General features: G+C 35.3%; 1 protein-coding gene across 2 annotated transcripts in view; it reads right to left on the bottom strand.

Moving 5' to 3' along the window:
• Window positions 1-12,130, bottom strand: part of LOC117170323 (apolipoprotein D-like) — a 173,212-nt gene that overhangs the window by 55,503 nt on the left and 105,579 nt on the right. The gene's annotated exons all lie outside the window — the stretch shown is intronic.

Genomic DNA, 12,130 nt, shown 5'->3' with positions numbered 1-12,130 from the left:
GTCTCAGGTTATGGGCTCGAAAGTCAGATTCGGATTCAGCGCAGCAAAAACCTTCGGGTATAGTAGGTCTGGTCTCTGGTTCTGAGAATTGTTGGCCTGTGTTATTGTTAACCGCCGGTAAGTTTTGAGTGTCTCATAGATTTTTCCAATTTTGTGCACCCCGTTCGAACAGCTTTAAATTATATCACTTTTTAGCTTGATAATTGAACTACTTTGTTGAAAGTTCATCTTTGAAAGTTAAAAATTAACGATTTTGTTTCAAGTTTAGTTATTCTGTTAAAAATTCAACTATTTTGTTAAATTCATTTTTTTTCAAAAATTCAACTGTTCTGTTGAAGAATCGTCTTAATGAGTTGAAAATGTAGCTTTCATCATAGAAGATTCATCTCTTTTAATTGAAAATAACATTTATTTTAAAAAATTCAAATTTTCAGATTGAAAATTCTTCTGAAAAATTCTATTATTGGCTTCAAAATCCAACTACTTTTTTGATTATACAACTATTAATATTTTTGGATAATTGTGGTCTTAAAGGTATCGACATGGATTTCATTTTAATTTTTTGATCAGGGAAATGTCATGTGTTAGATAACCTTTTTGACTCTCCTCCTATGACATTCTGCCAATTCTGATATCCTTTCACACTAAACATGGCGTCGTCAACAGGATTGCTTTCCGTCGGCACACTTATTTAAAATAAACAAATCTGCATATCAATGGTTTACAAGAAATAATAACTGTATAGTGCATTAAAATATTAAGGACTATTTTCAATTCATATTTATAATAAAATAGGTATTCTTGTCTTTAAATTTAAAATCGATTATTTATTTTTAGGGAGTATAGTAAAATAAGGTTTTAAAACTGATCTTTATATGTTTATTTTGTGATAAAAAAATTGTTTTCAATACCTTTACAATTATTATTTGTTGTAGGCAATTGGTTTACAAAATTAATTATTTAAAATAGGCGCGTCAGTGCATTGTTTTTGGTGTTTTTAATTAAAATATATTTTTATCATTAGTTTAAACTACTCGTCGATATTTTAAACATGCAGGAAGAGGGACGTGTATAAAAATAAAATGGTGGATAATGCTAGGAAAGTTTTCCTTTTAGACTTTCCACGTCAAAGCCTTCCGGGCTTGACACTCGATGATCATTTTTCTTTTTCAACTTGACGTTCGTGATGACAACCTCCTTCAAATGTCATCAAGTTTATACTGAAACAAGAGTAACAATATGCGTGACACACATAAAATTGCTGGTTTCAGATTTCAGAAATTTTTTATAAAAGAAAAACAAACTTTCCTAGAAATAAAATAGCGCGGAATCGATAATAAACGAGAGTCGAGACAGGGCCAGGATTGGCGATCTAGGCTGGCAATCAAGGTTGGCCCTAGTCAGATTTAGCGCTTAATTATAGCTTGGCCCAGGCTTGATCACAAGGCCAGGGCAGAGTTTTGCCAGGCTTGGGCCAGTTAGTCCCACGCCCAAATGTCCACACAAGTAGGATGGTTTTCCTTCAACCTTCAAAGTTTCAGCTAATATGTTGACAGTCCCAATATATTGTGAACGCTTTTATTGATTTAAAAAATAGAGATTTCGATAGAATATTAATTAATTCCATAATATCCTTAATTTAGAATAAAATAGATTTATACCTATTTCCTAATTTTCATTAGAAAATTATTTTAAACAAAAAACAGTCCTATAATAAAATGGCTAGAAATCGATATTGTACTAGGGATAAGTCTGGACCAGGCTTGGCGATCGAGCCAGGCATCGACCAGATTTAAGGTTTCATTCTAGCTAGACCTAGAGTTGATCGCCATGCCATGCCAGGGCCTAGTTTTTCCAGGCTTGAGCCCTCTCAGGCCTATTAAAAACTTTCCTCATGGGTATTTGATACAAATAAAGATTCAAGGAAGAACATAGATAAATTATGAATATCTATCATTGCCAAGTTTTTAATTGAAAATTTTGGAAACGGAACTTTATTTTTTAACACTTTATTTTTTAACAGAGCAACAAACTCATTTATTTTAAAAGTATACTTTGGAGAGCAAGTTTTCGTTACGGAGGCGAAAATGTATCTGTCGCTGAATAGGATAAAACACGCATTCGGTGGTGATGAAGGCGCATCAGAGGTGTTACAAATTTTCTTAAAATCGCTGTGCTTTGTGGTGGCAAATTAGTAGAGGTTGAAGTACATGGATTCGGTTAAGGCCGGAAAAGTTCCGGGGAAATAAGAGGCCATTAGCAATGTGTCCGGATAGGCCCGAAATTGTATCGGAGATTTACAAGTGCAATAGATTTAATTCTTGGTACTAGTTCGAAAGCACGTTCGTTCAGTAAAGGTGTAAACTAAAGATTATGTTGTAAAATATAAATTTTGGATAGTACAAATATCATTGAAATTCTATTTCCAAATTTCCCTCTGAGGAAAATCTGCCTAGTTATTGCCAAATAGATGAAGCAGGATCTAACTATTCTTACAGAAAACCTGCGAAGATACGAAGTTAGAAATAAGACTATAATTTTAAAAATATCATAAAAATTATAAATAAAAAACATAAAAACTGTTACGATATAACATGCCGGCCCCATTTGAATACCTTGCGTTCAAGAAATCAAAATAAGTCTTCGAATAAATTTACATAAGCCATGTTTAAAGTAAGGTGAAGTTATAGATTTTTAAACTATTTCTTACATAAATTATATCCGGAAGGCTAAAATATAAGAAAATTAGAAGACAAAATACATGATCAGGCCGTAAAAAAATGATTAATATCAAAAGGCGCTGATACAATGTTACTAGATATAGGAATTACTCGTGGTGTTGTACATCAATTGCTTGAAAAAGAATACAACAATTTTAATGCTCATTTGTAGCTGCTCGTTTGTGTTTTAACCGTGACTACACGGGTTACTTGGTCTTGGCCAGGATGGACTGCTGTGATGCGGCCCAGTTGCCACTTCATTCGTGGCACATTGTCTTCCTTGATGACCATTAAGGTCCCGACCTTTATGTCCTCTCTATTAGTGGATACATTCCACTTGCTGCGTGTAAACAGTTCGTTTCAATATTCATGTTGCCATCTATCCCAATAAGGATGGCACATTTGCTGGACAAGTTCCCATTAGTTGAGGCGATTGGCTTGAATGTTGCGCAAATCTTACTCTGGGAAGTTCGTCAGAGAGGTTCCAATAAGAAAGTGGCCAGATGTTAACGGGAGAAGATGGTTGGAATCAAGGGAGAGGGGCATCAAAGGGCCTGTATTCAATATTGCCTTGATCTCAACTACATATGTGTGTATTTGTTCAAAGATTGGCTAGTGAGTTACCTGCAATCCGCGTGAAGTGTTTTTTGAAAGACTAGACCGCAGCTTTGCAGAGACCTCTCAAGCAGGGAGTTTGGGGAGGAATAAATTACCAGCTAATACCTTCCTTGTCAAAAAAGCTTTTAATAATTTTTTTATTGACAAGTAAGTCGATTTGCTCATAGAGCTCGCGCAATTCCTTATTAGCACCCACGAAGCTGGTTGCGTTATCGGAGGATGCAGATTCAGATTTTCCTCTACGAGAGAAGACATCTTTTAATCAGGCCAAAAAGGCCTCCGAGAACAAGTCGCTTGCAAGTTCCAAGTGAATTGCTTTAGTAGCAAAGCATACAAAAAAACACATGTATGTTTTTACTTTTACTCGACTACGGTGGCGACGTTTCTTAATGAAAGAAGGTCCACAATAATCTACACCCACGTTTGAGAATGCTCGAGATAACTAAACCCGACTTTTAGGAAAATTACCCATTATGTACTTTGTATCGCCTGGATTTGCTTTGCAACATAGAATGCAATGTCGTAAAACTGGCCTCGTGGTTTTATGCCCATTAATAGGCCAGAAGATTTCGTGAACGCCCTAGAGGGTCGCTCTTGAATCCTACAGTCTGCAATCTATGTGTTCACCGCGGATATGGTGGTTCTTTAGGAGGATAATTGGATGTTTCTGTGATACTGGTAGATTTGCATGAGTCAATATCCCACCTACGTTAATCACTCCGTGATTGAGAGAAGGGAAAAACAATATTTCATTCTTTTTACAAGAATACTTTGGAATAAACTTTATTATTTTCAGAAAGGGACTCGAACTTTTTCGGAAATGCTTTCAATTAGGTCATTTTGAGAATTGTGTAAAGAGCGGTGTTCATTTCATTGGCTGTGATCGCGCTAACTTCTTTAGCTAAGGGCCCTATGACTCTGACATTATTTATGAATCGAAGGCGATGAGCAATGACACTTTTTAATTTCTTTAATTCGCTAAAACGAATCAGAAGGGCATTCTCAGGTGTCTTAGTTTCCTGAAAAATCTTGCAGAACAAAGTGAAATTGTCTGTGCGCCTTTCTGGAACTTCCTCTCGTTGAATGGACGCTTGAGGCCAGGCTATAGAGTCGTGATTAAGCCCCTGAGGCCCATTGTTGTGGTTTGAACCTCAGAGATTCTATTAGACACAAAATTTTCTAAAGTATGGGATCGAATATTTATCCAATTTAGAAATATTGTGGAATCAGACCAGAAGTATGCCTCGTTTATTTTAAATGGAAGAGCTTGAGAGGTAAGACTGTAAGCTTGCCTTGTGGATTAGTGGTTCAGACATACAGGCTGGATTCATTTGCCTTCTCACTTGCGTCGCAGAATCCATGAATCCGAATCGGAACTGCATTTTGAATAAGCACACAACGATCAAATTTAATATTATTAAGAAGCTGCAACTGATTTTTATAATTGACCCAATACTCTCGAATATCTATTGGGACTAGAGTATCCCAAGAAAGTTGTCGCTTGCAAAGTTGTTGGATCATAATTTTCGAAAGTACTACGACAGGACCAAGTAAGGACAAAGAATAAAATAATTGTGAAATTTGAGAAAGCATTAATCGTTTGGTAATATGTTCTTTCGAATTTGATAAATTAACGGCATAAAGAATGGAATCAGTAGCAGCCTTCCAATAAATCCCTAAGGCCTTAGTAGTTTCGGCAGAATCTATAGACATGAAAGACTTGAAATCTGTTTCTACAAACTTGTTAATTAATTTTGGATCGTCGCATTTCCATTTTCTGAGGTTAAAACCTCCTCTTTGTAGCAGATTACTCAAGTCCTTTTTAAGAGTAAGTGCTTCTTAGAACTTTGCTGCTCTAGTGATCAAACCATCAACGTAAAAGTCTATTTGAAAAACTGGAAGCAGTTGGAAAGGTCTCGCCTTTTCTCCAGCCAACTTCTGAAGGGTGCAAATAGCGAGAAACGGAGCGCAAGAGATTCCAAATGTCACGGTATTCAAAGAGTAGATTTTGGTTGGTTCGTCAGGACCCATACGCCACAGGATTTTTTGAAAATGTCTATCTTATTCTGAAACCTCAATTTGCCTGTACATCTGTTCGATGTCGGCCTTTAGCGTGTAACAAAAAAAAATCTAAACCGCGTGATGTGGGAGGTAAAACCCTTGATCAACAGATTCATCGCTTGGAATTAAGAGTAGCATGGAATTCCGAAAAATAACCATACAAGCACTCAGTGTATTTTTCCTTAAAAATAGAATCACTTTCAAATTTACGGTCAATCGCGTGAAAACGCTAAAAGGCAGTGTTTTTTTCAATTTCCAAGAGATACTTTTTTGTCATTACATGGAAGTTTCACCAAATTACGACCTGATTTTTTATGTTGAACATTAGCCTTAAAATGTTCTTCGCATGCTATCTCATCGTTTCATCGACATTTGGACGTGTACTCGTTATCAAGTTCCTAAAGAATCGGCAACTTATGAAATTAAATTAAGTTGCACGAGGCTTGAAAAAAAGGGTTTGAAATTATTATGTCTGAAAGACGACCCGTGAGAATCCAGCCTAATGCTGTTTCTTGAAATGCGGCAGATTGACCCTTGATGTGGATTTGCCCTGAGCGTAAAAGCTCGTAAAAATATTCAGCACCTATCAAAAAATCAATCTCTGCTGGCTTATCATAATTTGGGTCTTCCAAAAGTAGACCGTTAGGGACGCGAAATACCCTTCGATTAATAGAACAGCTTGGCATTGGTTCTGAGATTTCATCTAAAATTAAACACGAAAGATCGATCTCAGTGTTAGTATAACGCGTTCTTATTTTTGCTGAAGTAACGTGCTTCACATTCGAGTAAAGATTTTGTACACCCTTGAGTTTTATATCCATTAGTTTTCTGATGAGACCTAATGACTCGTCTAATTTTTTTGTAATTGAATTTCATTGCGAACAAGAATCCAAAAGTGCCCGACAAGATTGATATTCACCTTTTGAATTAAAAATATTTACCACAGCAATTCCTAAGACAACCTGGGTGTTCGCTTACGTCTGAAAACTCACTAAAGTCTTGGCAGACTTTGAGGAAGAGGGACGAGATTCCTCTATTGGTTCTTTTTCAAAATGAAGAAGAACGTGATGTCGCCCTTTACATTTTTAGCAGACCCTGGCACGACAATCGACGGTGCGATGGAAGCCCTTAATGCAATTGTGGCACAATGATGTCTTTTCACTTCTATGTATCTTTCTTTAGGAGCCAGACATTTAAATAAGGAACATGAAAGAAGCGGATGATTTAGTGAACAAACAGGGCATGAAAATTGGCTATTTTTTATTATAAAGCGAGTGTTTTTTTGTTGTTGCACGATTGAAAGTGCTTAGAGATATTTTTTGAAGATTAATTTTTAGAAAATTTAGTTTGTTTTTGCACTGAAATTTGTTTTTGTACGGATTTCGACCCTTATATGAGCACACGTTGTTCAAGAAATGCGATTATGTCTTTAAAAAGAGGTACGCCTGTTCCTTGTCGAAATTCTTCCCTTTTTTTTAGCATGCAATTTCCCAATTTTTTCTTTACTATAAAAAAGAGAAGCGTATCCCAACGTTCAATTAATTGTGAAAGCCTTGAGATAGTAAAATTTATGGACAGTAGGGATTTGGACATTGAGATTGCTATGCACTTCTGACGTTACCACTCGGTGGGTGAGATGTCGTGGAAGCCGCTAAAAGTTATTTCTTATATATTTGTTTTTTCGCTAACCCGCTGATGGCGTAGAACCGATTTTCAGAGGAGGACCTTTCTGGCTCATTATCTTTCACCTCCTCTTCCATAACGGTGAGATCATCAATTTTATTTTGAATTTCGTCAAGTTCATCCAAAAAAGTGAGATGTTTGGAAATCTACCATCTGAATCGAGTAAATCTAAGTCTGTATCCGCATTAATTTCATTTAAAATGTTTTGAAAAGATGTTAACTGGCGATTCACCGACCCACGAAGCTTTTTCAACTTTAAAATGTCTTTTGTTTCCGGAATGATTTTAAATTCATTCAATAAAACTTAAATCGATCATGAAATTGAAACCAGTTTTAATTTGAGATCAAGGAATATTTCGCTCAAAAAAACCAATGAAAGGAATTTTGGGGGGAAAACAACCGGTAAAAAAATTTAAATTGGAATTGAAACTCTCTGACTCACCTTGATCGTTGACAAAATTTGCGATAGCTTTGAAGAGTTCTGCTAATCTTGCACGTCAAGTCGATTGGAATGAGGATTGCTTTACAATTTCGACCATCAACCAGTAAATCGTCTTTGAAATAAAGATTTTTTCTTTTTTTAAATTAAAGATTAAAACTTTACTTAAATATTTATGTATTAGCGCTTGCGCACATCTGAAAGTCACTTGAGTCTCCGTTGTCGAAAGATCATTTATGAAATGTGATTGTCACTTTGAACACTGCACTGAACGTACTTAAGTTGATATTCACTTCAAAGCTCGCTGTCTTTTTAATTATCTGATAGTCAATGCAAGTGAATGTTCTACACGGCACTTTAAGATTATAAAACCCGCCCGGTAGAACATCCGCGATTCGAAGGACCAAAAATGTTTGTTTATAGAATGCTAAACTTATTAAAAGATGTAAGGTTGTATCTTCTACTGAATGAAACATTTAGTTTGTTAACACAACAATAAATTCATTTACAAAAGCACTGTTCGAAAGCACGTTCGGGGAGTAAAGGTGTAAACCAAAGATTATGTTGCAGAATATAAATTTTGGAAAGTACAAATATTAATGAAATTTTATTTCAGAATTTTCCTCTGAGGAACATCTACCGGGTTATTGTGAAATAGATGATGGAGGATCTAACCATTCTTACAGACAGCCTGAGTTCGGCATTTTTTGTTGTAGAATCTGAGAAGAAAAGTATATTTTCTTCCTAAAACATTTCGACCACATCCTCCATGTGCAAGGGTCATATTTCTGATTTCCTTGCACTGTTTTTTGTCTTTCGATAAAGACCATACTAAATCTCCCGTCATATAATTTACAAAAGAATGAAAAATACAAGGAAAATCTGTCAATATTCGAAATAATGAGTATCATCTTGAAGTGAATCCAAAATTACCAAAACTGTCAACAGAATATTAAAATTGAATTCCATAATATTTTGGTAATTTTGTATTTTTCAGAACCGCCTTTAATTCTCTAACAATAGGAAGGTCGAGTGAGGCATGACAGGCACTCAGTCCGGACCACCCCGGGCCGGGCAGCTAGGCAGACTCCTCGCTGCGAGCATGGGGCTACTTTCCTCGAATCTCTTATACCTACCACGAATGACCCTTTCATTGTTATGAAATTACAAAACTGAATTTATAAAGACTTAGCTTAATTACATTTTAATTTGCTGAATAAATTTCGTGATATAATTTGAAAAAAATGAAAACAAAGTTCTTGTAAATCGGTTAATATCCGAACTAATAAATGAAATATTTACAAATATTCTGAATGTGACAAAAGTGCGATAAATCTTAAAGTTATTATCCGATTTCTTTCTATCTTTTTTAACCTTTATGTCATAATCTAACAAATCTTACGCAATTTCTTAAAATTCTATTGATTAATATTTAACCAAATTTTCATTTTTCTGAACCGGCTCTAATTCTCTAACAACAGAAAGGTCAGCGAAGGAAGCAACCGAGCACGAACGACCGGCATTCAGTGTCTCTCTTAGGTTCCAGTATTGTGAAAAATCTTGAGCGTGGCGATCTTGCCGCTCCCCAAAAAGTGCGAAAAAAGTTTGGGAATTGCTGGTTTTATAGTATCGTCGAACAATTAACACTCTGGACCTCCTTCTGTTTCCCGATTTTTCGTAAAAAATCTGTTTGATTTTGTATTTAAAAATTTATATTATGCGGTTAAAATATGACATCAAACAATTCAAGTTGCAGGAGAAAAGTTTGTCTGTTTAATACATGGACTAAAATTCAAGCCTGACGAAGCGCTTTAACCATTGAGCTAAGTCTGCGAGTTGAAACTTGATGAAAAAGCCATATTTGCCACATTTAAATAAACTGAAAAAATATGTTTAGGAGAAGATAAAAAACAAATATTGTTCACTAAAAATTGGAAGACGTCAAACATCACTTTTATTATTTTTTATAGAAGTTAAGTATATTAAACATGTACGCATGTAATATGTATATATGTGTGTGTGCATTTTGGTATATTTTGAATGAAACATGATATTGAATGATTTCCAGTAGTAAATTATGTTTAAAACGTCATGTTAGTCTTTAAATACTTCTTATCCGTGAACCATCCGTACTCAATTTGGAAGAAAATTGATAAAAAATTACTTATATAAACAACGTCATAAAATTTACAGCATAATTCACTACTCCTCGAAATCATTGAATATTAGGCTTAAATCATAAAACATTTTAAAAATATTTTTCGATAAAGATAATTATTCAAAAACATGCAGTTTGTTTGAAAAAAAATTTGAGCGCGACTAGGGCGCGTGGGCATGCTCTAGCGCTTCGCGCTCGTTTTCGTACGTTTGATGCGTGAACTTTAACTAAATGTTTTCAAATATTGTAAATACTATAACTTAAATCGAAAACTGCGATTTAAACTTTTAAGGAATTACAGCCATAAATTGTAACTGAATTTCTTTTGATTCAATTTTAAAGAAGGTTCTCACAGCACCTACGGCTTCGACGATTACATTCTCATTACGAAACTCGCGCTTCGCGCTCGATAATTCGTCTCCACTTCAAAAACTTCATCAAGATAATTTGTCAATCTTGTTAAAATCGATTAAACATAACGTTTTAAACTTATGGATCACTTAAAAAATCAAAATTGCATATTTTTGAAAATGATCCAACTTTTGGAACTTTTGTCTCATTAAAAGATTTCATGATTATAGTTTTGAAAAACATATATTTTACATTAGTAGAAATTTGTATTGATATTTCTAAATCTATTAGAAAATTTTCAAAATTTTAAAAAGCATATCACTTTTTGAAGTTTTATCGAATTTAAAAATGTCATAAGGATAATTTGCAATTCGTTTGACGCGTATCAAAAAATTTGACCACAATTTCTAAAACTCATACAACATTTTTATTAAAATGTTGAAAAAGCTCAAACTTTTTGAATTTTTTTCTAATCGCAAAATGTAACTGACATAGTTTCTAAATATATTTGATAACTAGTAATGAATTTAAATGAAACTTTCTAATCTTTTAGAAAAGTTTTAATTTTTCTGAAAATTTTCGAAAGTATATAACTTTTCTAATTTTTATCGAAATAAATATTTTGTCTTAAAAATTTGGGAAATGATATCGAGCATGATAATGGACGTCCCTGCACGCTTTTTGTGGGTTAATTTAAAAAAATGTTAATTTTGCTAAATTTGACTAATTTGCATGGCGCTTAGGAACTAGTATCGATTTTATCAGTATTAGATTCCCCCGGCTTTTTTCCTCGATTAATCAGTATTTTGTCTTCAAAATCTGGGAAATGATAGTAATTTCCAAATTATTGGAATGACAGAGCTGAAAAACGACCCAAGCCTCAAAATAATGCATATGCATAACATTTTTATTTAGCACAATAACTTTCTTTTTTATTAACCCTCAAAAAAGAGTCCGGGACTCCGTTATGATATTTTATAGCATCTCTGAATTCAGTTTTTAAACATTTTCATTTTTGTGGAAAAAAAGCCGGCGAAACTGTACTCGATTGACCACACGACGAAGTATCACATTCAGGTAACCATACAAACATACATACATACAGACATACAGACACCGATACAATTTTACGATTTTCGGATTCTGTCAGTGCCAAAACGTAAAGATCCGTTAAAAACCAGAGATCGAAAATTTGGACGATTACATTACACTCTGATGAATGAGAATGTAATAATGAAAAATGGCGAATATATTTATTCTATACTATACCCAGACAGAAAAATAATTTTATATGTTTAATGTTATATTACTTTTGAAAAGTTTTTCAAACAAAACTGCTGAAACAACTTAAAATGGTTTAAACAAATAGAAATAGGTTAAACATTAGAAGAAATGTATAAAAATTATTTGATTATTGAATAAATAGTAGCATAGGATATCACATTGAGGAAAATGTACAATATCTGGCTTAATATCTACGCCCTTGGTGTAAAAATCAAAGGTGTCAGGGAGACCAGAAACGGAGAGGTCCTTGTAGAGCTTGGGCCTACAGACAAGGGCAGAGCTGAGCTGTCAACGGCAATACGCGGAGCTCTAGGGGAGGGGGGTAACGTGCGTGAGCTCGTCCCCCGGATGGAGGTCGAGGTCTTGGACCTCGAAACCTCAACAGACGAAGAGGAGGTCGAAGCGGCCGTAAGAAGCCACTTCGGCAATAAGCATGTGGGTGAGGTGAAGGTCAGCCTCACGAAAAGACCCTTCAGAGGCAATCTGAGGGCTTTCGTGAAGCTGACAGAAGAGTTGGCGGAGGCACTTGTACGCGCGAGACACCTCAAGGTGGGGTGGGTGTCCTGCCGCGTACATAAGAAAGTAGAGAGGGTGCGCTGCTACCGCTGCCTAGGCTACGGCCACATGGCAGCTGGCTGCAAGGGCCCTGATAGGTCAAAGATGTGTTGGAGATGCGGCAAGGAGGACCATAGGGCTGTGGCGTGCGAGAGTACGCCACAGCAGTGATCCCAGATCTGAAACGAGATGCGGTCCAATACTATGACAGGGCTATGTCCGTGTGAATATAGTAGGAGACGCTGTAAATGACTGAGTTGC

The sequence above is a fragment of the Belonocnema kinseyi genome, chromosome 3 (genome assembly GCF_010883055.1).
Source record: "Belonocnema kinseyi isolate 2016_QV_RU_SX_M_011 chromosome 3, B_treatae_v1, whole genome shotgun sequence".
NCBI classification, from domain to species: domain Eukaryota; kingdom Metazoa; phylum Arthropoda; class Insecta; order Hymenoptera; family Cynipidae; genus Belonocnema; species Belonocnema kinseyi.
Note: the sequence above shows the minus strand (reverse complement) of the source record. Positions and strands in the feature narration are given on the sequence as shown.